This window comes from Hyla sarda, chromosome 1, assembly GCF_029499605.1.
Source record: "Hyla sarda isolate aHylSar1 chromosome 1, aHylSar1.hap1, whole genome shotgun sequence".
NCBI classification, from domain to species: domain Eukaryota; kingdom Metazoa; phylum Chordata; class Amphibia; order Anura; family Hylidae; genus Hyla; species Hyla sarda.
The window spans coordinates 324,211,899-324,236,982 of record NC_079189.1 but is presented as its reverse complement, the minus strand read 5'-3'; the positions used below and the strand labels follow the sequence as shown (position 1 = coordinate 324,236,982).

Genomic DNA, 25,084 nt, shown 5'->3' with positions numbered 1-25,084 from the left:
TGATAAATTCATTTAGAAATCCCATTAATTTACTCAGTACTTTACCGCGAAAGCCTTCTCTAAAATTATTAACACAGCCTTGTTAAGAAAGGACAGAGAAATTAATTTTGTACTTCAGAAAAAGAGCATCACTTGGATTTCAAGAAGAAACACAATGACATTTAAATGTAATTGAGTGTGTCATAAAGAAATTTGCCGAACATGTCTAGCGAATTGCGCCAATTTTATCATGCTGCTGGGGTCATTGATATATATGGCACAATTTGAACCACTTGTGATTATTTGAAATTAGATTGGGGGAGATTTATCAAAACCTGTCCAGAGGAAAAGTTGCTGAGTTGCCCATAGCAACCAATCAGATCGCTCCTTTCATTTTTGAAAATGACTGTGAAAAAAGAAAGAAGTGATCTGATTGGTTGCTATTGGAAACTAGGCAACTTTTCCACTGCACTGGTTTTCATGAATCTCCCCCTATGAGTCTATTAACAATATTGATCCTATGGTAATCAGTAATAAATCAAATGTGATTTTTCCTTATCTGCCTTGGAACTAAATAAGTTTTTTAAGGTCATTTAAATCACAGATTGGTCTTACATAAAGTGTAAGGCAATGTTCACACTTCGGAATGTCTGCACGGAAAGTCTTAGTGCAGACATTCCGCAGCCTGCAGCGTCGGCATAATATGCCGGCACTAGCACCGCACGGGAATGCACCATCTCATGGATGGCAATGTATTCCGTACAAAGTCTGCAGAAAGAATGGACGGGTTCATTCTTTCTGCTAACACCAGAATCAGAATTTCCACGCCAGATGTTTCTGAGGTGTGCACAGTGCAGCAGAATCCCATTGAATTCAACAAGACACTACTGCTGCGGAATCTCAGTTCAAAATTCCAATTTGGAATGCCACATGGAGATTCCGACGAGTTAACATAGCTTAACTGTCATTTGGAAACACTTTTGACATGTTGTTCAGATGTGTCAAAAGTTTAGATCCTCTGTGAGTTATAACGCCGTGAAGTGCGTAACAGTGATCTTCACTCCCCATTGGCCACTTGATCGGACTCATTCACTGCATAGATTTAAGGGGTTGTTGGTGAAAGCTATTTTATCCCCTATGTTATCTTCTATTGCAAATGACACGCTGGGATCTCAGGAACACTACTCTGGCTCTAAGTGAGGAGCGCATGCTGTAGACATCTATTCCTATCAGAGTGGCAGAGATGTTAGAGTGCTGTACCTGACATTGCTCCCATAGAAATATATGGAGTGTTGTGCTGTCTACAGCCAGCCAGGGTCCTATTCCAGAGATTTGAGGGGGTCCCTGCGAATCCTGTGGATAGGGATAATATAGTTTTCAACGGACAACCCGTTTGATACAGTGAAAGAGTTGGATTTGCTTAATAGTAGGGGAGTGAAGTAAGTGCTGACCAGCTTATAACTTTTAATAAGTCTGCACAACAGTTTGTTTTTTTAAATGACATTTATAGTTTAAATAGGTATTATTCACAGAATAAAATCTATTTGATTCTAAGTTATGTCAGCAATGTCACATGAAAATCTTTGTACTGGTAAATTTACTTGTGCTCATACTGAGAACATTTCTCATTTGAACAAGGAATGGTGTTCTTATCAACTTTTATATAATACATTTTGTTTACAAAAAAGAATGCCAAAAAAGGAATTCCTTATTTTTTTTTTGTGATCCTTTCCACAGGCACTATCATTTACCGTGCTTTTCGTCATATAAGACGCTACGGCATATAAGATGCACCTAATTTTATAGGATAAAAATCTAGAAAATAAAGATTCTGAACCAAATACAATGTAAAGTATAGGATAGTGATCTTCAACCTGCGACCTTCTGATGTTGCAAAACTACAACTCCCAGCATGCCCGGACAGCCGTTGGTGGTCCGAGCATGCTGGGAGTTGTAGTTTTGCAACATCTGGAGGTCCGCAGGTTGAAGACCACTGGTATAGGAGGTAGTACTCACGTGTCACCGCTCGTCACCGCTGCCCTGGATGTCGCCCTCCATCGCTGTCGCCGCGTCCCCAGGGTGTCCCCCTCGCTCCGGAACATCTCTGCGGCCCGGTATCCTTACTCTCCGTCACCGCCATGACATCGCTACGCACGCCGCTCCTATTGGATGACGGGACGGTGTGCGCGACGACGTGATGACGACGAAGGAGAGCGCCGGCCATGCAGGGGATCCCGGCAGGGAGCAGACACCGAGGAGGCAGGTAAGGTCCCTCCCGGTGTCCTATAAGCTGTTCTGGACGCCGCGATTTCACCGTGTCGGTCCCGAACAGCCCGACTGGACAGCCGGGTTAGTGTTATATTCGCTTCAGACGTGGCGGTCAGCTTTGATCGCCGCATCTGAAGGGTTAATACAGGGCATCACCGCGATCGGTGATGTCCTGTATTAGCCGCGGGTCCCAGCCGTTGATGGCCGCAGGGACTGCCGCGATAGGTGTGTATTAGCCTTATAAGACCCACCAACTTTTCCCCCCCAAGAAAAAGTGCGTCTTATACGGCGAAAAATATGGTATTTTACGTACCCCATTTCTGACCATGCTGCATGAATTTTTTTTTAAATGTACCTAAAATGTACAAAAACTTTTTACATAATGTAGATAATACCATTAAAAAATATGTATATTTTTGTCCCTGCAGCTATTGCATGTCTGTCTCAATGAGGCGTCCAAATACAGAAAGTGAGGGTGGACAAGCAAGGATCTATGCACTGAGGACAAGCAGGGCTCTGTGCAGTGAGGCTCTATGACATGTCTCTGGCTCACACAGCAGGATGATTGACAAGTCAGGAGCCTGTACAGAGCCCTGCTTGTCCACCCTCACTTCCTGTATTTGGACTCCTCATAGAGACACACAGGCAATAGCTTCAGGGACAGCATTTTTTCACCCAAAAATATACAGATTTTATAACCAATGTATATTACAAATATACATATAATGATATTATCGACAAAACATTTTTGTTGACAACAGGTACATTTTAATGGCAGATCTGTAAGATGTGGCATAGTCTTGTAACTCATGGCCCCCCCACTATAAACCCAGCTGTTGGGAATAGACTGTTGAAGTGTATTCACTTAAAAACTGACCGACCACTAATCTGCTACAACATATTTTATTATATTGTACATGGCAATTTTATATGAATTTTCCATTGTAAAATAGCAGAGCAATCAAATTATGTATTCTCTAGAGAAAAGAAGAGAAAACAAATGAAAATAATCGTTTAACATGTGCTACATATACTGTACATAAGATCTCATTGGTGATGTCTGCCATTATGGATTTAGAGAATCAAAGGGCTATAGATTTTTAGTATTGGATATTGACTCAACATTTGGAGCAAATGTTGATCAAGATAATTGGACAGTTTCTCCAATATGGGTTCCATATGTCTTTGGCGCATCAAAAATTTGTCACTGTTCGCCCCAATACACCAGAGTTTTTAACCTCTCCATTGAAACAGCAAAATCCCAACCTGAAAGGATGCCAAAAACAGGATAAAAATGATCATAAATAACTCGAATTGTAAAAATTAAGCTAAAGCCATACCCACATAAGCAGAAAATAACAGATTGATCAGAAAAATACCTAAACGTTGGCACATGTCTGGCATATATCATTAACATATAAAGTAAAAAGCATTTCCTTATGCTTTTTTCACCAAAATTTTAGTGGAAAAATTATAGTACATGAGCCTCTAATTGTACTCCACATCAAAATCAACATGGCCTAACCTAACAAAAAACTAATAAAAAAGTGTCCAGTTGCTTTCATTTGCACACATGGAACTGTATGGAAAAAGAAGTGACGTCACATTTTCAGCATGGTCCCACTTTGGAGTTGGCAATGAAATTAGTCGAAGTTTCATGACACACCTCGCTGCACTGACTGCAATTCAGAGAGAAGCACAGTGCAACAGCCAGGCAAGGGTTTTGCCTGTGTGAAATTACTTTAAAGGGGTACTCCGGTGGATAACTTATTTTTTTTTTAAATCAACTGGTGCCAGAAAGTTAAACAGATTTGTAAATTACTTCTATTAAAAAATCTTAATCCTTCCAGTACTTATTAGCTGCTGAATACTACAGAGGAAATTATTTTCTTTTTGGAACACAGAGCTCTCTGCTGACATCATGAGCACAGTGCTCTCTGCTGACATCTCTGTCCATTTTAGCAACTGTCCTGAGTAGGAGAAAATCCCCAAAGAAAACATATGCTGCTCTGGACAGTTCCTAAAATGTACAGAGGTGTCAGCAGAGAGCACTGTGGTCATGATATCAGCAGAGAGCACTGTGTTCCAAAAATAAAAGAATGTCCTCTGTAGTAGTCAGCAGCTAATAAGTCCTGGAAGGTTTACATTTTTTTTTTTATATATATCAGGTGTCATTTTTACCGAAAAATGTACTACGTAGAAACGGAAGCCCCCAAAAGTTACAAAATGGCGTTTTTTTTTTTTTCAATTTTGTCTCACAATGATTTTTTTTTCCGTTTCACCATAGATTTTTGCGCACAATGACTGACGTCATTACAAAGTAGAATTGGTGGCGCAAAAAATAAGCCATAATATGGATTTTTAGGTGCAAAATTGAAAGAGTTATGATTTTTTAAAGGCAAGGAGCAAAAAACGAAAATGCAAAAACGGAAAAAAACCCGGTCCTTAAGGGGTTAAAGAGGCCTGTGGAAAATGAAAGAAACAATGTGATTGGCTGCTGTGGGCAACTGCACTGCTCTTCTGCACATGTTTTGATAAATTTCCCCCATTGTCTGTAAAACAGTTGATATATCCGCCATTTTTATCTTTACCAGGAGCTCTGTTAACAGTAAAGCATAAATCAGATATACCATAAGTCATAACAATAGAAAATAGAATACATATCACAACATCTGCATGTTATTATTTACCACACAGGATATGACATCACATGATTGAATGAATGAAATAAATACATTAAATACATGATAACATATAATAATAATAGTACATTTCTCTATGTTTTACAATGTGTAACTCTTGAAAACTGAGATAAAATTGGACCACGGGCAACATGCGTTTGTTCTCCCCATGATATGGGTTCCTCTGGGTTCTCCAGTTTCCTCTCATGCTCCAAAAAGAAAAAAAAAGAAAAAATACCAAGAAGTTAATTGGCTTCCTATAAAATTGTCAGCTTTAGCAGTGGAGGTCTCACAATCTTTATATTTTACGTGTAACTGGCAGAATAAAAAGAATAAAATAGTACAGAGCTGAGATGGAAAAAAACAAATGGTCTGATGAGTTTTCATTTTCTCCATACCGCATGTGGTCATACTTGAAAAAGTCCAACAAATGGCTTGTTTCTCAATTTTTATTTTCAACTAAAGTGGTTGGCTGCTTTATGAATGTGCTTGTTATATGCATTATAAGGTTATTAGGACTATTTGCAAAATTGCTACATTTTGTATTATTTCAGATGCATTGGGTCAATACTCAAAGTGGATGTGAAAGTGCTCATAGCTTTTAAGTCATTTACTGATCAGATAAATGGGCAATCATGGGAACGGATATCATGTATCCAAGCCTTATCTAGAGATAACATTATGTGCTGTTTGTTTTATTTTTTTTAAATAATAAATCATGTTGTAACTTTAACCCTTAAAAAGTCAGCAACCATGTTTGAAGAATAGTTCTGAATGTATTCTGTGTGATCATCCCTCTCTGAGCTCTGTCCCTTGATGGATAGTCCAGCCTTGTTCTCCTTGAGGATTCTCCCCATACATAAATTGGCAAGTCTGGTTTGGAGAGTGGTCAGGGATATCCATAAATACTAGTAAGGTTGCCTGGCAAAAAAAATTTTTTTTTTAAATATGCCCAGGCTGCCTGCTCAAACAAAAAAACAACAGGTAAATAAATACCTTTCTCTATTTCTCGGAACCTCCGCTATCTGTTGCGCGTATATCCTGGTGCTTGAGATCAGTATATCACATTGTTGCTCAGTCAATCACCGCTGGGACCAGTGATTGGCTGAGGGGTTATATTCCATGCCACTCAGGCAGCCTGAACATATATAAACAAAAAATACTTTATGCCATAGTACCTCTTTAAGGCTTGGTTGGTACCCTATTATATTACCTTATTTAAAAGGTTTTGGAGGCAGTAGATTTTGGCAGGAACATTGGTTTCTCTCTTTTTAAACATGTGTATACTGAAGTGTCTCCTGTATAATTTCATGAATAATGTTGTGTGCCCAAAATTTCTACAATGTTGCCCTTTTCTTAACTCTCAATTTCCTAACGATAATAGAAATATCTTAGAATACTCTTAGCTTGGTATTCTAAAGACACAGAAACTCAGAGTGATAGTTACAGTCATGGCCGTAAATGTTGGCACCCCTGAAATTTTTCAGGAAAATGAAGTATTTCTCTTAGAAAAGGTTTGCAGTAACACATGTTATGCTATACACATGTTTATTCCTTTTGTGTGTATTGGAACTAAACCAAAAAAGGGAGGAAAAAAAAGCTAATGTGACATAATGGGATGGACAAAATTATTGGCACCCTAAACTTAATATTTGCTTGCACACCCTTTGGAAAAAGTAACTGAAATCAATCTCTTCCTATAACCATCAATAAGCTTCTTATACCTCTCAGCTGGAATGTTGGACCACTCTTCCTTTGCAAACTGCTCCAGGTCTCTCTTATTGGAAGGGGGCGCCTTTTCCCAACAGCAATTTTAAGATCTCTCCACAGGTGTTCAATGGGATTTAGATCTGGACTCATTGCTGGCCACTTCAGAACTCTCCAGCGCTTTATTGGCATCCATTTCTTGGGGCTTTTTGACATATGTTTGGGGTCATTGTCCTGCTGGAAGACCCAAGATCTCGGCCGAAAACCCAACTTTCTGACACTGGGCTGTACAGTGCGACCCAAAATCTGTTGGTAATCCTCAGATTTCATGATGCCTTGCACACATTCAAGGCACCCAGTGCCAGAGGCAGCAAAACAACCCCAAAACATAATTGAACCTCCACCCTATTTCACTTTAGGTACTGTGTTCTTTTCTTTGTAGGCTGCATTCAGTTTTCAGACGTTTTCCCAGAAGGATTTTGGCTTACTCGAGTTCATTTTGGCAAAATGCAGTCTTGCTGACACTGATACTCCCTGAGCCTGCAGGAGAGCTTGAATATCTTTGGAACTTGTTTGGGGCTGCTTATCCACCATCCGGACTATCCTGCGTTGACACCTTTCATAAATTTTCCTCTTTTGTCCACGCTCAGGGAGATTAGCTGCAGTGCCATGGGTTGCAAACTTCTTGATAATGTCACACACTGTGGACAAAGGCAAATCTAGATCTCTGGAGATGGACTTTTAACCTTGAGATTGTTGATATTTTTCCACAATTTTGGTTCTTAAGTGCTCAGACAGTTCTCTTCTCCTCTTTCTGTTGTCCATGCTTAGTGTGGCACACACAGAAAACACAATGCAAAGACTAAGTGAACTTCTCTCCTTTGTATCTGCTTTCAGGTGTGATTTTTATATTGCCCACACCTGCTACTTGCCCCAGGTGAGTTTAAAGGAGCATAATATGCTTGAAACAATCTTATTTTTCCACAGTTTTGAAAGGGTGCCAATAATTTTGTCCAGCTCATTTTTGGAGTTTGGTGTGACATTATGTCCAATTTGCTTTTTTTTTTCTCCCTTTTTTGTTTTAGTTGCAATACACACAAAGGGAATAAACATGTGTATAGCAAAACATGTGTTACTGCAATCCTTTTCTGTGAGAAATACTTCATTTTCTTGAAAAATTTCAGGGGTGCCAACATTTAAGGCCATGACTGTATATGTTCCTCCTTAGATAAGAGGTCAAAGTCCTAATTTTACATTTTGGCATACTGTATGATATGGGAGCTAATTTCTGGTAGCTTCTTTAGGAGCTACTTGCTCATCTGGTACTATTTTCACCAGACTTTTGTCTATTAGGAATGAAAAGTCCTTGAGGGATAATGCTACATGAAACTAGTGGTGTACAGAAGCAGCAGTGAGATCGGCATTCTGCTTGTACAGTCTAATTGAGACAGGAGAAGTACTAGTCCAACTGCACAATCATTTTTCATATGGAATTATTTATATCATAAAAAAAACAATTAAAATGGCCACCAAATTTGAATAAGTTACAGAGTCCATAATGGAGCTGTTATTATACTTACATTATACCTTGCATATGTAATGAATATTTCCACTAAATGCCTTTGTGCTTCTTTGCAGCGTTAAATCTTGTGCATAGCCTGTACTCAATACAGTAGTAAATTAACTATTGTGTAGTATACTGTTTCATCTCCCACTCTATCATACAACTTGATTTTGGAGTCTTCTGTATGTATGTAATGCTATGAGTTTTGTGTGTACAGTAATGTATGTATACTTTAAATTACCTTCCAGTAACTGATTGGTGTTGTAATGTAGGAAAGCTATGGTGATCTGATGATGATGTTATGTTGACATTTATTGATCCAGGAAGAAATGTTTTACAGAGATTTCTGATCCCTTTAATGCACAAGGCTTATTTTCCCCCAGGAATGACAGACACCACAGGCTGTGTTAATCCTGATTACTAGTTTATGTCTGATCTTGCAAGGTCTGGCTAAAATTGGCAGACCACCAGGAAATGTGTTCGCCCCTAGTATAGTTTCTTCAGAGCTGTTGATTTTAACTTGACGTTTTTAAAGATTACAAAAATAAATTTACGGAAAATTAAGAAATCTTAATTTATATGGTGTTCGCTGATATTTTATTCATGTTAATGGACATTTTAATAAATATTTTATACTTTGAATATATTATGAACTTCTTGGCATATGATGAGCATGCTCATCATAGGCAGTAATCCCATCATGCATATTTGTTGTGTAATAGAAAACCTTAGCCCATTTCCAATGGTGGAAATTAGAAAGAGTTAAATATTTCCAAAAAGAAGGAATTTGTATAAGTTTAACATTAATATATACACTGCTCAAAAAAATAATGTTGCGCATTAAAAGTAATGTTGCGAACTGTGGACGAGATCTCTGGAGATGGGCTTGTAACCTTGAGATTATTTATATTTTCCCACAATTTTGGTTCTCAAGTCCTCAGACAGTTCTCTTCTCCTATTTATGTTGTCCATGCTTAGTGTGGCACACACAGAGACACAATGCAAATACAAAGTGAACTTCTCTCCTTTTTAACTGCTTTCAGGTGTGATTTTTATATTGCCCACACCTGTTACTTGCCCCAGGTGTGTTTAAAGGAGCATCACATGCTTGAAACAATCTTATTTTTCCACAATTTTGAAAGGGTGCCAATAATTTTGTCCAGCCCATTTTTTGGTTTGACATTATGTGTTTGGTTTGACATTATGTCCAATTTGCTTTTTTTCCTCCCTTTTTTGGTTTAGATCAAATACACACAAAGGGAATAAACATGTGTACAGCAAAACATGTGTTACTGCAATCCTTTTCTGTGAAAAATACTTCATTTTCTAGAAAGATTTCAAGGGTGCCAACATTTACAGTCATGACTGTATCTAACAAGTTAAATGCATAGTGATAGAGCACCAGTTCACCAAATTTAAAGGGGTTTTCCAACATAAGGTGATTTTAGTACTTACCTGCCAGACAGTAATGGACATGCTTAGGAAAAATCTTGTCTTGGGGCTAAATGGCTGTGTTGTGAGTCCATCATAACACTTCTGCTTTCTTTTTGTGAAATGGAGAATGAATATTTCCTGTTGGAGTTCCCTCTCTTCAACTACAAGTTGGCTTATAATATGGTTTCAGGTATATGTAAAAATTGATTTCAATATCTTCAATAGACGTGGTAAAGTCTAGGATATAATTGTCATTTAACAAAAAAAAAGTTAACACTTTTTAAAAAGAGAATAAGTCCTCCCTCCCTTCCCCAATAAAAATACATCAACCATTTTCCCCATGTTATGAATAAAAAAATATGTATTACCAAACTAATAAAATATAATGTATATAATTTAATGACCCTGTATGGTGAACTGCGTAAACGGAAAAAAATAAAAATACCAACGTCCAAAATTGCTGATTTTTGGTCACATCACAACCTAGGAAGATTGAAATATCATGCAAAAGTGGTAGTGATAAAGTGGTATCATGCAAAAGTGGTAGTGACCACGGAACAAAAATCGCAAGCTTGATGACAAGCTTGTCATCTGCCCGCAGCGCATGGGGGCAGGTGACAAGCTTATCACCCGCTTGCACATCTCCACCCAGCCCTGCTGCATGACTACATTATGTCCTTACTGTAAGGGTATGTTGGGAGTTGTAGTCATGTGGTGCGGTGCAGGCGGGAAATGTGTGGGTGGGTACAATAAATGTACTAACCAACAACGATGACCAGTGTTTTTTTGTTTTTTTGTTTAATGTTAATAAAATGGTTAATGAGGGCTTGTGAGGGGGGGAGGGGTTGGAATAAAAGTTTTTTAAACATGTTGTTTTTTTAAAACATTTTTATTACTTTACAGGCTTAGTAGTGGAAGCTGTCTTACAGACAAAATCCATTACTAAGCCAGGGCTTAGTGTTAGCACCAAAAACAGCTAACGCTAACCCCCCGATTATTACCCCCGTACTCACTGCCACAGGGGTTCAGAGAGGAGACGCTACCAACAGGCCCAAATATGGAGCTCCTGGGCCTAGGCGGAAATAGGCTGGCGTTATTTAGGCTGGGGAGGGCCAGTAACAATGGTCCTCGCCAACCCTGGTAACGTCCGGCTGTTGCTGCTTGTTGCTGCTGTCACTATGTGTTTTAAATAATAAAAGAACATATAGAGTTCCCTGTATTTTCATTCTCAGTTAGATACCAACCAAGCAGCAACAGCTTGACGTTACCAGGGTGGGCAAGGACCATTTTTACTGGCCCTCCCCAGCCTAAATAATGCCAGCCTGTTACCGCCTAGGCCCAGGAGCACCTTTTTTGACGCTCCGGGCCTGTTGGTACCGACTCTTCCCGACACCCCTGTGGCGGTGGGTACCGGGGTAATAATCGTGGGTTAGCGCTAGCTGTTTTGGGGGCCAACGCCAAGCCCCGGCTTAGTAATGGACTCCGTCTATAAGACATCTTCCACTATTAAGCCTGTAAAGTAAATTAAAAAAAATACATTTCAAAAACTTTTATTCCAAAAAACACTCCACCACCAGCCCTCTTTACAAAATGTTGTTAATATTAAACAAAAAAAAGTTGGTAATTGTAGTCCACCAAATCTGAAGTGTCTCACAGGATAGACTGATCTGAAATGAAAAGAAAAAAAATAGGTTAGTACATTTAAAGGGGAAAAAAGTGGTTAAAAATTGAATAAACACACATACATATATTTTTTTGCTTATGTGTGCTAAGAAAATGGTATTCTAAAGTGATTTTATTGGTTTTTGCTTATGTGAGCCAAATTTATCAACCCCCTGTAATTGTATGATAAATATGTCACACATAAGCAAAACCAAAGCAAAAAAATGCCTACAGAACTCGCTTACCAAAGCAACAATGATAGATGTCTCCTAAATATTTTTTAAAAGCTGTGTAATAGAAAATATGTAGATCTATACACACACTAGAAATGTCTGCAAGTCTGATAAATTAGATCCAATAGTCCCACATGGGAGCTCCACACCTCCCTTAAGACCAAATTACCATGTACACAGTGGGCAAGACGGTATTAAATTACACTGTCCAAGGTTAACAGACCCAACAGGGTAGTGACTCATGGTTTAGAAGATCGTTTCCAAAATTTCAGGTATTTATTTTTCATAGACATAAATATTCTTTTACAAAGTGGAGCAAAGCTTAATGCCAGACACAGAGCTCAGATCTTCCATCTGCTCAACAGACGCGACGGCGCATGACTAAGGGGGCCCGCCCCGAAACGCTGTCACGTCTGAGGGGTTGAGCGGATGGAAGATCCAAGCTCTGTGTCACTTTGTAAAAGAATATTTATGTCTATGAAAAATAAATACCTGAAATTTTGGAAACAACCTACTGAACCGTGAGTCACTACCCTGTTGGGTCTGTTAACCTTAGACAGTGTAATTTAATACCGTCTTGCCCACTGTGTACATGGTAATAGAAAATATTTACACATGGCACTTAGCTAACAGTGCCCCAGTCTGCCACTGCAAAGCACTCAGATGAAGTTTTGATGAAGAACAACAGGCCACAAACTATCACAATTGCCCCAGATGGAAGTAATGTGTCTGTTTAGCTAGTTGCAAGAGGGACAAAATCAGCAAACAGAAGATTAATCAAGGACAGCATATAGGTAAAAAGCCAGGAGGTCATGTATGCAAAATGAGAATCCAAGGAGTTAACAGAATAACAGCCCTACAGTCAAAGCCAGGAGGTCACATAATGATTAAAGGGGTACTCCGGTGAAGAAGAAAAAAATAATGAACTCAACTGATACCAGAAAGTTAAACAGATTTTTTAATTACTTCTATTTAAAAATCTTAACCCTTCCAGTACTTATCAGCGGCTGAATTTCTCTTCAGTCTGACCACAGTGTTCTCTGCTGACACCTCTGTCCATGTCAGGAACTGTCCAGAGCAGGAGAGGTTTGCTATGGGGATTTGCTCCTACTCTGGACAGTTCCTGGCATGGACAGAGATGTTAGCAGAGAGCACTGTGGTCAGACTGAATAGAAATTCAAAAAGAAAAGAACTTCCTCTGTGATATACAGCAGCTGATAAGTGCTAAAAGGATTAAGACTTTTAAATAGAAGTAATTTACAAATGTGTTTAACCCCTTAAGAACACAGGGTCGTTCAGTTTTTGCACTTTAGTTTTTTACTCCTCACCTTTTAAATCCTAATGCTTTCAACTTTTCACCTATAGACCCATATAAAAGACTTGTTTTTTGCACCACCAATTGTACTTTGTAATGACATCAATCATTTCACCACAAAATCTACTGCAAAACCAGAAAAAAAATATTTGTGGGTCAAAATTGGGGAAAAAATGCCATTTTGTAGGCATCTGATGCACTTTTCGGTAAAAATGACACCATAAATGTATTCTCAAGGTCCATACAGTTACGAGGATATCTAATTTTTATAGGTATTATTTTATTTTAATACTAAAAAAGTAACTATATGCACCAAAATTAGTATGTGTAAAATTGTCATCTGAACCCTATAACTTTTTTATTTTTCCATATACAGGGTGATATGAGAGCTCATTTTGTGCGCCGTGATGTGAAGTTTTTATCAGTACCATTTTTGTTTTGATCGCTTTTTATACAAAAATTTTAGAGTATACAAAGTGACCAAAAATACACAATTTGGGACTTTGGACTTTTTTTTTACGTGTATGCCATTGACCATGCAGTTTAAATAACATTATATTTTTATAGTTCAGACATTTATACAAGCGGTGATACCACATGTTTATTTTTATTTTTGTTTACAAATTAATTTATTTTTTTTATCTGAAAAGGGGGGTGATTCAAACTTTTATTACTGAAGGGGTTAAATCATAATCATATTTTTTTTATTTATTATTTTTTTTTATAGCCCCCATAGGGGACTATTACATGCAATCCTAGGATTGCATACACTGATCAATGCTATGCCATAGTTTTATCCGTGCTCTGCTGCTCCAGCCTGGATCTCAGGCAGGGAGCAGCATAGCAATGATTGGATGGCGGGAAGCAAGGTGATAAGCCTCCAACTGTCCTCTCAGCTGTTCAGGATGCTGTGATTTCACCATGGCGGTCCCGAACAGCCCACTGAGCTAACCGGCAACTGAGAGTGCTTCACATAATGGGAGCCGTTGCAGGACATAAATATACTTCCGGCGACGTTAAGGAGTTAATGTTCTGGCACCAGTTGATTAAAAAAAAAAAAAAATCACCAGAGTACCCCTTTAAAATCAGCAGGAAGGTTACTGGGTACACAGTCCAAAAATCCAAAGTTAGAACATCCAGTGAATAGAGCATAGATAAAAAGAAAAAAACGAATTCACAGACACCTGCCAAAAGTGGGAGTATTGGCCGCTGTGCCAGCGTCCTGATTGATTTGGCATCCCAATGTACTGTTTGGTCAACCAGTCCTCCTGACATAGCAGGTGCTAGGCACTTTTTAGGGCAGGCAGTTTGGGGAGAGATGAAGCCTGGACACGTGAATATACCTTAAATGTTAGTAGAACCAATAAAACCTAGCACAGAATATGTTTGTAGGATTTGGATGTGATTAAAAGGGTACGCCAATGGAAAACTATTTTTTTTCAAATCAACTGGTGCTAAAAAGTTAAACAGATTTGTAAATTACTTCTATATTAAAAACCTTAATCCTTCCAGTACTTATGAGCTACTGTATGCTCTATAGGAAGTTGAGTTGTTCTTTTTTGTCTGACCACAGTGCTCTCTGCTGACACCTCTGTCAATGTCAGGAACTGTCCAGAGTAGGAACAAATCCCCATAGCAAACCTCTTCTGCTCCAGACAGTTCCTGACATGGACAGAGGTGTCAGCAGAGAGCACTGTGGTCAAACAGAAAAGAACTACACAACTTCCTCTGTAGTATACAGCAGCTGATAAGCACTGGAAGGATTAAGATTTTTTAATAGAAGTAATGTACAAATATTTTTAAAGAGGTACTCTGCCCCTAGACATCTTATCCCCTATCTTGGCTGCGGCACCACAGACATCCGGTACACGGAACAAACTTTGCCCCTTTCCAGATGACTGGCGATGCAGGCGGAGGCTGGTGATGTCACGTCATGCCCTGCTCGTAATGTCACAGCCATGCCCCCTATATGCAAGTCTATGGGAGGGGGCATGACGGCTGTCATGTCTCCTCCCATAGACTTGCATTGAGGGGCGTGACCGTGATGTCACGAGCGGGACATGGCCGTGACATCATGAACCTCCGACGCTGCACCCAATGCTCTAAACGAATGCCGGGTGCAGCAAGGAGAACGCGAGGGTCCCCAGTGGCGGCACCCCCCGCGATCAGACATCTTATCCCCTATGCTTTTGGGTAGGGGATAAGATGTCTAGGGGCAGAGCACCCCTTTAACTTTCTGGTACCAGTTGATTAACCCCTTAAGGACCAATACAAATAAACCTGTACGCCCCTGAAAGACCAGGCCTGTTTTTTTCAAATCGTGGATGTCTGTTTTTATTAAAGAATAACTCTGGTAATGTTTTGCCAATCACAATAATTCTGACATTGATTTTTTGGTACAAGTTGTACTTCATGTACATAGTAAAGTAAGCCGATATCATTTGTAGTTTTTTTTTTTACAAATCATTAAATTTTTACAAAAAATTAAGATTTTTTGCTATTTTAACACTAATGGGTTGCATATATTTATACTTACTGACCAAATAGTTTATGAAACTTATACTTTCAGATGTCTACTTTATTTTGACGTCATTTTTTTGTTTTTAATTAACATTTTAAATTAGTTAGCAGCAATTTAACTTGAAATTTTGAAAATTTTGAAAATTTGAAAAGTACATCTTTTTTATGTGCTATTCAAGGTTTGCAGAAATTAAAAGGTAGTAGAACATAGGAACACCCCCCCCCCCCAAATGACCCCATTTTAAAAACTAGACCCCTCAAGGTATTCGCTAGGGGGTACAGTGAGTATTTTAACACCATAGTTTTTTGGCAGGAATTATTACAAAGTCAGTGTTAAAAATTCGAAATTTGCAATTTTTCACAAATGCATCATTTGGGGGGCATATTTTTTGTACATCACTTCTGATATTGAAAGAAATGCACCCTATATTTTATTTAGCTGCTTGTCCCATGTTCAGAAATACCCCCCGCTTCGGCCATATATGGTTCCTTGGCCGCGTGGTAGGACTCAGAAGGAGAGGAGCGCCATTTGGCTTTCAGGGCAGAACAGTACCCCCACCCCCACAAGTGACCCCATTTATATACCGCACCCCTACAAGTTATTGGCTGGACCAGGGACCTCTCTGATTGATCCTTGGTCGGCTAGCAGTATAACGCGTCTGTCTGTGACAGTTAAGGCTCCTGATGGATATATCTGCCATGTTGTGGGAATAAGCACCCGCTCATGGCGAATATATCCATCACTGCTGCGGCTGGGTAGCTCAGTGTGTCCGGTCGTGACTGCCGGCGGGAAATCCGCCGCTATGAGTGGACACACAAAGCTACCCAGCCGCAGCAGGGAGCTCATTACCGTGACTGCTGCATAATGTGTAGGATCACATGACGGACATCCGCAGCATATTACATGCTGCGGATGTCCGCCAATGCGATCCTACACATTATGCATTTTTTTATTAGATTCATTTAATAAATGTATTTTTAATATTTTTTTTTTTACACTTTTATAAAATTTTTATTTATTTTTACACTTTTTAATGCTTTGGGATACTTAGTATTCCAAAGCATTACAGTTATATGCTGCCTGCCAGTTTTCACTAGCAGGCAGCATATCAGGATGTGCCTCTGGCATGTCCTACAGGCAATACCCAGGGCAGACCTGGGGGTCTTTGTAGGACCCCCGGCTGCCCTGGTATGCAGCAGCACCCCGCGATGCTCCGGGGTGCTCCAGGAGAGACAGAGGGAGCCCCCTCCCTCTGTCAGAACTCCTTACAGCCCGCGGTCACTTCTGACTGTGGCTGTAAGGGTTAAACTGTCGGGAGTGAAGTGAACTTCACTCCCGGCAGTGCGGCAGGCCCCGGCGATCGCGATGCGGGGTGCTGCAGAGGAGACAGAGGGAGCCCCCTCCCTCTGTCATAACACTTACAGCCCGCGGTCACTTCTGACCGCGGCTGTAAGTGTTAAAACTGCCGGGACCGAAGTTTACTTCAGTCCCGGCAGTGCAGCAGGGTCCCAGCTGTGTCCCTGCACAGCCGAGTCCCTGCCGTGATCTTGTGGGTGCACTGGGCAGCACCCACGAGAATAATGGACGAGTATAGACGTCCAGGTGCCAAAACGCCCGCCAACCTGGACGTCTATACTCGTCCATGGTCGTTATCGGGGTAAAAATAAAAATAAAGTTTTCCACCAAATTACTCCTTTAATCACATCCATATCCTACATATGTATTCTTCCCTAAGTCTTATTGGTTCTACTATTTTGTTAGATTAGAATCCATTCATTTCCTTTTTGACAAAATTTTACATTTTCATGAAAGCTAGAATTTTTCTTAAAGGGGTACACGGTGGAATTTTTTATTTTTTTTAAATCAACTGGTGTCAGAAAAAACAGATTTGTAAATGACTTCTATTAACCCCTTCAGGACCAAGCCCATTTTGGCCTTAAGGACCAGAGCACATCTTTTTTGCACGTTTTTTGCACATCTGACCACTGTCACTTTAAACATTAATAACTCTGGAATGCTTTTAGTTATCATTCTGATTCCGAGATTGTTTTTTCGTGACATATTCTACTTTAACATGGTGGTAAATTTTTGTGGTAACTTGCATCCTTTCCTTGTGAAAAATCCTAAAATTTGATGAAAAATTTGGAAATTTTGCATTTTTCTAACTTTGAAGCTCTCTGCTTGTAAGGAAAATGTATATTACAAATAAAAAATTTTTTTATTCACATATACAATATGTCTACTTTATGTTTGCATCATAAAAGTGACGTGTTTTTACTTTTAGAAGACACCAGAGGGCTTCAAAGTTCAGCAGCAATTTTCCAATTTTTCACAAAATTTTCAAACTCACTATTTTTCAGGGACCAGTTCAGGTTTGAAGTGGATTTGAAGGGTCTTCATATTAGAAATACCCCACAAAAGACCCCATTATAAAAACTGCACCCCCCAAAGTATTCAAAATGACATTCAGTCATCATTTTAACCCTTTAGGTGTTTCACAGGAATAGAAGCAAAGTGAAGGAGAAAATTCACAATCTTCATTTTTTACACTCGCATGTTCTTGTAGACCCAATTTTTGAATTTTTACAAGGGGTAAAAGGAGAAAATGTATACTTATATATGTAGCCCAATTTCTCTCGAGTAAGCACATACCTCATATGTCTATGTAAATTGTTCGGCGGGCGCAGTAGAGGACTCAGAAGGGAAGGAGCGACAAGGGGATTTTGGAGAGTACGTTTTTCTGAAATGGTTTTTGGGGGGCATGTTGCATTTAGGAAGCCCCTATGGTGCCAGAACAGCAAAAAACCCTCACATGGCATACCATTTTGGAAACTAGACCCCTTGAGGAACATAACAAGGAATAAAGTGAGCCTTAATACCCCACAGGTGTTTCACGACTTTTGCATATGTAAAAAAAAAAATTATTTTTTTTCACTAAAATGTGTGTTTCCCCCCAAATTTCACATTTTTCCAAGGGTTAATAGCAGGAAATACCCCCCAATATTTGTAACCCCTTCTCTTCTGAGTATGGAGGTACCCCATAAGTTGACCTGAAGTGCACTATGGGTGAACTACAATGCTCAGAAGAGAAGGAGTCCTATTTGGCTTTTTGAGAGCAAATTTTGCTCGGGGGGCATGTCGCATTTAGGAAGCCCCTATGGTGCCAGAACAGCAAAAAAAAACACATGGCATACCATTTTGGAAACTAGACCCCTTGAGGAACGTAACAAGGAATAAAGTGAGCCTTATTACCCCACAGGTGTTTCACGACTTTTGCATATGTAAAAAAAAAAAAAATTCCACTAAAATATGTGTTTCCCCCCAAATTTCACATTTTTGCAAGGGTTAATAGCAGGAAATACCCCCCAATATTTGTAACCCCTTCTCTTCTGAGTATGGAGGTACCCCATAAGTTGACCTGAAGTGCACTATGGGCGAACTACAATGCTCAGAAGAGAAGGAGTCATATTTGGCTTTTTGAGAGCAAATTTTGCTCGGGGGGCATATCGCATTTAGGAAGCCCCTATGGTGCCAGAACAGCAAAAAAAAAAACACATGGCATACCATTTTGGAAACTAGACCCCTTGAGGAATGTAACAAGGGATACAGTGAGCATTTGCCCCCCACTGGTGTCTGACAGATCTTTGGAACAGTGGGCTGTACAAGTTTTCATTTTCACGGACCACTGTTCCAAAGATCCGTCAGACACCTGTGGGGGGTAAATTCTCACTGCACCCCTCATTACATTCCGTGAGGGGTGTCGTTTCCGAAATGGGGTCACATGTGGGGTTTTGTTTTTTTTGCGTTTGTCAAAACCGCTGTAACAATCAGCCACCCCTGTGCAAATCACCTCAAATGTACATGGTGCACTCTCCCTTCTGGGCCTTGTTGTGCGCCCCCAGAGCACTTTGCGCTCACATATGGGGTATCTCTGTAGTCGGGAAAAATTGCGTTACAAATTTTGGGGGGCTTTTTTCCCTTTTACCTCTTGTGAAAATGTAAAGTATAGGGCAACATCAGCATGTTAGTGTAAAAAATTAAATTTTTTTACACTAACATTCTGGTGTAGACCCCAACATTTCCTTTTCATGAATGGTTGAAGAAGAAAAAGCCCCCCAAACCTTGTAACGCAATTTCTCCCGAGTACGGCGATACCCCATATGTCGCCCTAAACTGTTGCCTTGAAATACGACAGGGCTCCAAAGTGAGAGCGCCGTGCGCATTTGAGGCCTAAATTAGGGATTTGCATAGGGGTGGACATAGGGGTATTCTACGCCAGTGATTCCCAAACAGGGTGCCTCCAGCTGTTGCAAAACTCCCAGCATGCGTGGACAGTCAACGGCTGTCCGGCAATACTGGGAGTTGTTGTTTTTCAACAGCTGGAGGCTCTGCTTTGGAAACAGTGGCGTACCGGACGTTCTTATTGGGGGAGGGGGGCTGTGTAGGGGTATGTGTATATGTAGTGTTTTTATCTTTTTATTTTATTTTGTGTTAGTGTACTGTAGTGTTTTTAGGGTACAGTCACATGGGCGGGGGATTACAGCGAGTTTCCCGGCGCAAAATTTGCTGCATCTCAAGATGCGAGAAACCCACTGTAAAAGCCTCGCCCATGTGAATGTACCCTGTACATTCACAGAGGGGGGGGGTGAACTTTCACCCCAGATCACTGTGATTGGTCCACAGGGACCAATCACAGTGATCGCTGACCAGGACCATCAATGGATGGTCCTGGGGGTGAAGCAGAAGTTGTCCCCTGCTGGAAACAGCGGGACTTCTGCCAGTTAACCCGTGCGATGCTGCGCATCGCCAGGTTAACTGAATGTCATTTATAAATGCCGGGATGCGCAAACGCACTGCACAACCCGGCGTTTATATATGACATTCTGTGGGAAGGGGTTAAAAACATATTTTTCCTTCCAGTACTTTTTAGCATCTGTATGCTACAGAGGAAATTATTTTCTTTTTGAATTTCCTTTTTTGTCTTGTCCACAGTGCTCTCTGCTGACACCTGATGCCCTGTTCAGAGCAGGAGAAAATCCCCATTTCAAATTAATGCTGCTCTGGACAGTTCCTGACATGGACAGAGTTGTCAGCAGAGAGCACAGAATTTCCGCTGTAGCATACAGAAGTATATATAAAGTACTGGAAGGGTGAAGATTTTTTAATAGAAGTCATTTACAAATCAGTTTAACTTTCTGGCACCAGTTGATTTAAAAAAAAAATTCCACCGGAGTATCCCTATAACATTGGAAATCCCAGACCTCTCCAAACATGTCAGCATCCAAAGTGTTATTGTAAATTATTAATACCAATGTATTCTAGTCCTTTATAATAAATTCAGGACATTTCAGAAGGTATAACCTCTTGTTAAGCTTGAAAAGATTAATATAGCAGATCCCTGTTGTACCTTACTCTGTAAATGGAATGTGGTTTTTGGAAATCTTTAGCATGTCTCGCATCTATGAATTCCCTCAATAGTTTGTGGATGTTTAATGTTTTTCTTTTATATTTGAATTCTTTTGTTTGCCATTTATCTCAAGTTAGACTCTGACATCTGGATGCCTCTCTTCTTTGCTAGTATAATACATGTACAAATATATAATTTGTATTCCAAGTTTGTATGCTCATCTTGTAAAGATACCTACTAATCTTGCTTTAATTTTGTATTATTACTGTCTTTTTTTTAAATGGGCTCCGTCATTTGCATAAACTTTTTATATAATGTAGATAATAATATATTTTCATGTGACAACATTGAGGAAATGACATTCTGCTACAATGTATAGTGAGTGCACAGACTGTATAACAGTGTTTAATGCTGTGTCCACTCAAAATAACTCAGCACACAGCCAATAATGTGTAAACCTTGGCAAACAAAATGGGTTCACTCCTAAGTGGAAATGTCCCAATTGGGTCCAAAGTATCAATATTTCGAGTAGCCACCATTACTTTCCAGCACTGCCTTATGCCTCTTGGGCATGGAGTTCTCCAGAGCATTACAGGTTGCCACTGGAGTCGTCTGACACTCCTCCAAGATGACACCACGGAGCTGGTGGATGTTAGGGACAAATCCTCCTCCTTCCATTTGAGGATGCCCCACAGATGATCAATAGGTCTGGAGACATGTTTGACCAGCCCATCACCTTTACCCTTAGCTTCTTTATCACGGAAGTGGTCATCTTGAAAATGTGTTTGGGGTCATTATCATGTTGGAATACTGCCCAGACATCTTCTGACCCCTATATCTTTTTTATTTTTCCATATACAGGGATATATGAGGGCTAATTTTTTGTGCCATGATCTGAAGTTTTTTTCAGCACCATTTTTGTTTTGATTTGACTTTTTGGTTGCTTTTAATACATTTTTTTAGGGTATACAAAGTGGCCAAAAATATGCAATTTGTGACTTTTTTTTACGTGTAAGCCATTGACCGTGTGGTTTAATTAACATAATATTTTTACAGTTTGGACATTTACATACGCGGTAATACCACATACGTTTATTTTAATTATGTTCACATATTTTTTTTATATGGAATTTGGGAAAAGGGGGCATGATTCAAACTTTTAATATGGAAGGGGTTAATGAGTGTTTTATTTTTATTTTTTATTCATCTTTTTTTTTACACTTTTAGTCCCCTTAGGGGACTTTTAGGAGGAATCAGTAGATTCCTCATACAAATCAATGTCGCTCCATAGAACCACATTAATCTGTGTGCTCTGCGCTTGATTGATAAAGCCTGGTTCAGCCAGGCTTTATAAATCACAGAGACGGGATAGGGACATAAGCAGAGGTAAGCCCTCCGGCTACATCCACAGTTTATCGCCCTTCCACAATTGCGCTGTGAGGGGGAGATCCACCCCACTGTGTAAATGTCCCTTTAGACGCTGCTGTCAGCTTGTATTTAATAAAATGCCCTTTACATGTGTAGATGAAAATCCTTGTAGCAGGTTGTAGGAGATTCCTCTGGTTAAAGCAATTTTAATTGTTTTTAGTTGCATTGTCTTTTTGTATCCATGTATTTTTGTATATTTTGTGCTAATAAAGATTAATATTGTATACAGAATATTGTTGTTACTGATAGGTGTGCACTGCATTTTAGTATCTCTGCTTTTTTCTCCTTTTATATATGGCTATTGGGATATACTGCTTTGAACCCTGATATGTACTCTAAAATAGAGAGTGAGCCCCTGTGTTTTTGTGTTTATTTGAAAATCCTTGCACCGGACCTGCAAGTAAGCAACAGATAGAAGGTATTTGTGAGAGAAATATAGGAGCTTAACATATAAAAATGATATATGCATGATCTGGATTAGGTACTGAGTAACATATAAAAAAAATTTCTTGCGGGAAATGACAGGTACTCTTTAACTTGTCATGCAAACAAAAAGACCACATAGAGCTATGCCAGACAATAAATAAAAACAAGATGAAAAGATGCAAAAGGCAAAGAACTTTGTATCTCTTCAAAAAGATGTTCCACAGCAGCTAGAGTACAGCCATTAGGGTATATTATTCAATGCTATTCCCTGGCTGCTGCATAACATCTCTTATAAAAGAAAAAAGAACAGAGCTTTGATCTAATTGCTATTTAGGAACAAAAGTAAGGAAGGAGGAAGAGAACAGAGCAGAACAGTGACCGTGAACGTAGATGAACGTAGGCTAGAGGAAATATAAGACTGGATTCATACTCAATTGGAGCCTCCATCAATAGTTCCAGCAGATGTTACAGGAAGATTACACAGTATGCAATGTTATCCCCGTCAGAATCATAAACACAACAGAATCCTACAGACCATACTATAAGACAGATGTAACCATCACCATGAAGGCAATCATATATCTTACACAATGGTACATAATGTTTCTGTTAAATTAAAAGAGAAGAACATCACATGTATACACATTTCATGTATATATACTTTTGTTTTAACAAGTGTATCAATGCTGAGTAAATACATACAGATGCACCTACATAATAAAATATTGTCCCTCACCGGCCCATGAAAGTTGTTATCATCCAAAGAGCTGCCATTCATTAGCATGTTAATACCACTCTAGATACAAGTTGAATATTGTATAAGAAGCCCATAGGGTTTCCAGTTATCATGCTAGGGCTGGCTTGCTAGCCTTCCTCATTATGCTCCACTTATTGTGGCTTATATTGTGTAGTGCCTATTTTGAAATGAACAAAACTCATTATGTCAGCCAACTTGATTTATAACACAAGATAGATAGAGTCATACAAACTGAAAAAAAAAGATTGATTTGCTCTTAAGAATCTATTCTGCTCGCTGTTTCTAATCCTTTCCAAATAAATATTCATGATAATTTGGGGCACCAAGATCCCATCTCTTGCTATATCTGAGTAGCAATTCTGTTCCTATTTAGGCACCCCAATACAAAGCCATTATCAATATTCTTGGTATAATACATCTAGATCTTTATAAGGAGAATATATAGCATAATAAACAACAGAATTAATTACTGACTTATGTTATTGACCTAAGTATTGTTTCCTTCCATAGCATTCAATGTATTTCTTCAGTACATGCTCTGAGCTGTCGTGTTTTCCAGAGCTCAAATCCACCACATTTTTTGTAGGAACATTAGTAAATTTGTAGGGATTTTTTGATACTGTCGGGGACACAAGCCCTTTTCGGGGCCACACCTCTTTGTCCTCGCAGCTACGTCTCCTTTTCTGCATTTCTGAGTAAAGCGGAGAGTTTGTATTTTTTTTTTTAAGGGATTTTTTTTGTTGCAAATTCTGGCGCATGACAAATGCCATTCAAAAATCTACTTGGAAAAAGCTAACTAAATAAGGTCTGGTTTTGAAAATCCCTTTCAAATTACTTTTTGTATAAAGGCATTCTGAGTTAACAGGTGACAGGTCTCATGTATTAGCTAAAGTATAAACCGTGACTTGGAAATCTGTGCATTAAATAGACAATCCACAGATTTTTAAAGGGAATTATGTAATGTGTAGGGTTTCCACACAGGTTACAGTTGCTTGCAGCAACAGTAATAGATCTCTACCAAGTTTTTGCTGTGACTAATTTGAGGTATTGCCTAAACCTGCATAAGAATCCATTTGCGGACTTTCGAATGCTGGTTATAGTGTTGCTGCCATGTGCTTTCTACTTGTCTTTGTCTTGTTCAGTCTGTCCTTATATCATGCAATTGGAAGGTTTTTCTGTAGACTTATTTTTTTTTAATTCTTGTGTCCTGCTGCCACATACTTTCTGCTGTTCATAAATAGTGTTGAGCGTGAATATTCAAAATGAGAATTTTTACCGCAAATATCGGCACTTTGCAATTTTGCGAATATTTAGAATATAGTGACATATATTTGTAATGATGAATCTTCATTTTTATGCGAATTTATGCAAATATTTCTACGAATATTTATGCAAATATATTTACGAATATGGGCACTTCCAGACTGGACACTGATCCCTCCATTCTTTTAGGTGAAAGATACAATTGCGCATGCGCACTATGCGAATTTCATGACAAATTTTTGCATGAAAAAAAAAAGAGAACGAACATAGTGAATATGCGAATTTCGCAAACATAGGACGAATATTCGTCCATATATTTGCGAAATATCGCGAATTTGAATATGGCCCCTGCCACTCATGACTATTCATAAATTATCTGAGCCATCCCGCAAGACAGTTAATTCCATCTCTTTCATAGACTTTATGGTGAGTTGCAATT

At 39.2% G+C, this 25,084-nt stretch overlaps 1 protein-coding gene across 3 annotated transcripts in view; it reads left to right on the top strand.

Annotated features, from left to right (window-relative positions):
* GRIN3A (glutamate ionotropic receptor NMDA type subunit 3A) overlaps nt 1-25,084 on the top strand; it is a 469,012-nt gene that overhangs the window by 51,644 nt on the left and 392,284 nt on the right. The gene's annotated exons all lie outside the window — the stretch shown is intronic.